Genomic DNA, 4,847 nt, shown 5'->3' on the forward strand with positions numbered 1-4,847 from the left:
TTATTATTATTATTATTTATTTTTTCTCCTTTTAGTTGAAATCACGTGAAAGTAGTAATGTACGTCTCGTCTCTCAACAGGTTCCAAGCGCCACCACCCCCACTATATATATATATATATATATATATATAAATAAACCCTCCTTCAGTCTCCAAATCCAGCTTGCTTAACCCTCGATTACTCCGCTTCATTTCATTCAAATCCTTTACTTTCATCTCATTCTGTCACGCTACGTCTTCTCAATCGATACTATTATCAATCAAATAGATCTGTGTTGGAATCATGTGTAGCTAACTGCAACTTGTTTTTTTAAAAGTTGGGCAAGTTTTTTGTTGCGATAGAAGCTTACATTACATTACATGCATGCGATTGTGAAATCAATTGCAAAACAAATTAATCTGATGATGCGTTTGGTCTGCCAAATCAGAAATTTCTGGTGTATTTAATTGGAGTTGTCATCTAGGGTTTGCGTGTATAATAATAATAATAATAATAATAATAATGTTCAGTTTCACATACTGGTCATTCTTTATCCATTTTACCAAGTACAATGGCTGGTTGTAGAACTCGCTAGGCGCTAGTCCGGTGGTGTGGTGGGGTAGGGCTAGCAATTAATAGGGATTAATCAGAATGGAATTTATCTGTAATTTTTCAAATTTACATGTATATTTGTATATACACCAAAATTTATTATAAAATTTTCAATTTTAACCGATTTTGACCAAATAGCGAGTAATCGGCAGCACCAACTAGCGATTAGGCGGGGACCCCGCCGACTAGTCGCCAATTAATCACTGATTCGTTGAATCGGTCAAAAATGAAATTTTATGTATAAAATTTGGTATATTTGAAAAATTACATATAAAAATCCAATTCGATTAATCCCTATTAATTCTGATTAGTTGCTAGTCTTTGCCCCACCGCTCAACTACGCCTAGTGAGGTCTACAACGCTGTTTACAACTAGACTAAACTATTCATTCCTTTTCAATTGGGTAATTATACACAATTACAGACTGCGCGTAGGACTTCTTTGAGCCTATGGTCTGTCTCTTCACTCTGGATTTCCTGAAAATGAATTAGTGCACAATTTTATCAATTATTTACATCACCATATGTTGGCTAGCTGTATGGTTTTTAAAAGGTTTAAAAGTGCTGCTATGTGTGTTTGTTTATTTTCATTGAGTTTGGTTCATTCTTGATGCCATGAAGAACCCTCTTTAGTTGGGATAACATAATCACCTTTTAGCAAAAAATATGTTATATTTGGCTTTTGAACTCCAAATTATTATGCTGATAGTGTTTTATGGCATGAAGTTGAGCAATAACCACTTTTTTTAATATTTGGATAAACAGATTTTGCTTTTGATTATTATCCTGATTACTCAGGTCTTATTAACTTTGGATCATACTTTCTTTTGGGCTTACTTGATTATTTAAGCGTAAACTTATATATTGTTTTTGTTCTATCTTTTAACCAAATATGATAGACTTTTACTCCTGTTACACAATTTCTCCCTTTTCTCACAAAATATGGCCTTTTTAGTTTTTAGGTGATTTACCTTTATTTGTATTAAATAATCAAATATCAAACACTCAGGCTTTTGATTATAGGATTGTTCCAACTTCAAACAACGGAACAATGTCCAAACACTATATCCTGCAGCCCATTTTGCTACAATCTATTATCTGTTTTTTATAGTTCAGTGTCACTTTTAAAATGCTTACATCTTGCCCAATTATGTCTCGATATCATCTTATTTTTTTTTTGGCATTTGTATCCAGGTTAGCATGTCGTCCATCTCGCTCCCTTCCCAGACCATGGTCAGAACGACACCCCAAGCCATGGTCAAAACCGCCCCCCAAACCATGGTCAACACTTTTGTAAAATACCCATCTACACTTCCATCAGTCAAAAGCATCTCAAAAGCCTTCGGCTTAAAGTCTGGATCATCATTCAGGACAACCCTCATGGTCATGGCTACCTACAAAGTCAAACTTGTGGGGCCCGAGGGTGAGGAAAACGAGTTTGACGCTCCTGATGATTGTTACATTCTTGATTCAGCTGAGAGTACGGGAGTCGAGCTCCCTTATTCTTGCAGGGCGGGTGCGTACTCGACATGTGCGGGAAAGATAGCTTCGGGTGGTGTTGACCAGTCAGACGGGTCGTTTCTTGATGACAATCAAATGAAAGAGGGTTACCTGTTGACTTGCGTTTCGTACCCGACTTCTGATTGTGTTATTCACACTCATAAAGAAGGTGATCTTTACTGAGTTTGATGTGTTTTGAAGACATGTTTTGTTATTTGAATTTTGTGAAATGATTTGGAACTTTGTTGGTTTAGAGTTGGATTTGTTTTGGGTTGTGGGAATGGTAGAATGCTAGTTTTCTGTTGGATTTCTTTCTGTTGGTAGTAATAAGTTCTACATGTAGTTTATTTTTTTTAGTTCATTTTATTTGATTAAAATGAAATTAAAATAAAATAGAATAAATCCTAGTGTGTTCTGATATTTACCATATTTTGTAGGCTGGTCTTTTGGTTTCATCGAAAAAATCCTAAGAACCAGGGGTTTAAATGTAATGTGTTGGCCCGGGGCTTGAATCACTTAACTTAAAAAATCTTTGTTTCTAAAGCCCGAGCCCGGCTGCTCATGTAGATTTAAAACTTGAGGACGGTTTGTGCTTGGCTCAATTATTAATTTATACATATTTTTGTTATTTTAATGTACTTGCTAGCTGTAGTTTTATATATATGAAAATAAGTATTATTTATTTAGTTTTATCATTTTTATATACAATAATAGTTATTATATAATATATATTTGGTATATCAAATAAACTTTGTAAATAATACGCTCGTGAGTGAGCTCAAGCTCGGTAAGTAAAACTCGGGCTTGGGCTTGTTCATTAAAAAACTTATTTTTTAGACTCTTGCTTAATTAAGCTTGGCTTGATTTGTGTTTTTTTGACAATTTTGTCCGTCCAACCCCCCCCCCCCCCACCCCAAACTAGTTATACATTTACTAATAGCATGCTTGTCAAATCTAAACCTGTTAAGGATCATCAATCATTTTGATGACAGCATACACTGCCGATCCGGTTGAGTAGTTCTAACTGGTTTTTACGAATGAAGATTGAACCTGGTGTACCGTGATCGAAGGTTGGACGGGGACAAGTATCAGGGGCCTTTGTTTTTAAATCTGGTTTGACCAATCTTAGTAGTGAACTAGTAAAGCATATGTTATTTTTAAATGAAAACCATGTTGCAATCATCATAAGATGTAGGGAGTCTTACCTCTACCTCATTGGAATAGAAAGATTGCTTCCAGTGAGACCCCCAACTCGATAGTGGTTTTGCATCGGGCCTTGGACATAAGGCACATAACACTCAACCATCGGGACCCTGACCGATTAGTGCATGTACTATTGTCTTTCGGTTATCAACGCCACCACATGATGTCTAATTAACCATCCGCCACTTGTAAGGCTATTTTCACGAAATTAGTAAAATAACGTTAAAAACTTAAAATTAGAGCAATTTCACTTTTGCCCACCCAAGAGCCCACATGTATATACATTATATGGTGGCACCACAAATAGGATATTTTAAATAAAAACTACAATACTCCTAAATTATACCTCTATTTTTCTACACTAACACTATGGAATGATTGAATGTATGACCTTAAAAAAAATCATAAGTCTCTACCATTTGGCCAACTACCATTGGTAAGAATTGCGTGCCTCGTTTAAAAACGTTGCTTATTAGGGTGAGGGAGAAAAGGATGGGATGGCAATTGACTATTTTTGTATAAGAGAAAATGCTTAAAACGACATGCATTGACATCAATATCGATATAATGCAACCATGACATTCTTATCATGTATATCTCGTTGTGACAAAATTTGACGCAACACAAATGTTTTCAAACACACATTAAACGGGCAGACGTACTTGACTGATGGCCCGTTTTAATAATACTTGATATTATGTTTTTACCTAATAATTGCAACTTTTTATAATGAACTAGTTGGGTATTTTACTATTTTATTAGATTGGCCGGTAAAAAAAATAGCATATCACATTATCAAGTCACCTAAACAGACTTATGATTGATTTAATTGAAATATGCTAATTCCATCATTAGGTCACATCATCTAAAAAATTCACAACAAACAATATATAAGATGATAAATTATCGGTTTGGCCTTTTTAGCAATGCAATAATACAAAATTGAAACACTATTAAATATTACATTATCCCTAATTAAATATTACATTATCCCTAATTGAAACACTATTAAACACTATTAAATATTACATTAGCAATGCAATAATACAAAATTGAAACACTATTAAATACAAAATCGAATAACTGCTACTGCCGACGGATCACACGAGAAGAGGTGAAGGATGCACTTAGGAGGATGGGAAGGTCTAAGGCGGTTGGCCCAGACAACATACCCATCGAGGTGTGGAAGTGTCTGGGGGAGGAATGAGTCATGTGGTTAACTACTCTGTTCAATAGTATTCTCAAATCAGGTAAGATGCCAGACCAGTGGAGGAGCAGCGTTGTAGTTCCTATCTATAAGAACAAAGGAGACGCCCAATGTTGTGGTAACTACCGAGGAATCAAACTACTAAGTCATACTATGAAGCTATGGGAAAGAGTGATTGAGGTTAAACTTAGACGAGAAACTCAGGTTATGGTCAACCAATTTGGCTTCATGCCGGGGCGTTCCACCACAGAGGCAATACACCTTATAAGAAGATTAATGGAAAAGTATAGGGAGAAGAAGCGTGATCTACATATGGTGTTTATTGACCTAGAAAAGGCCTACGACAG

General features: G+C 35.5%; 1 pseudogene; it reads left to right on the forward strand.

Annotated features, from left to right (window-relative positions):
- Nucleotides 1–1,731: 1,731 nt before the first annotated feature.
- On the forward strand, nt 1,732–2,387 carry LOC143559089 (ferredoxin, root R-B1 pseudogene; annotated as a pseudogene).
- The last annotated feature ends 2,460 nt before the right edge of the window (nt 2,388–4,847 follow it).

This window comes from Bidens hawaiensis, unplaced genomic scaffold (assembly GCF_021521415.1).
Source record: "Bidens hawaiensis isolate Kalapana, Puna unplaced genomic scaffold, B.hawaiensis_p1.1 tig00019696_1, whole genome shotgun sequence".
Classification (NCBI taxonomy): domain Eukaryota; kingdom Viridiplantae; phylum Streptophyta; class Magnoliopsida; order Asterales; family Asteraceae; genus Bidens; species Bidens hawaiensis.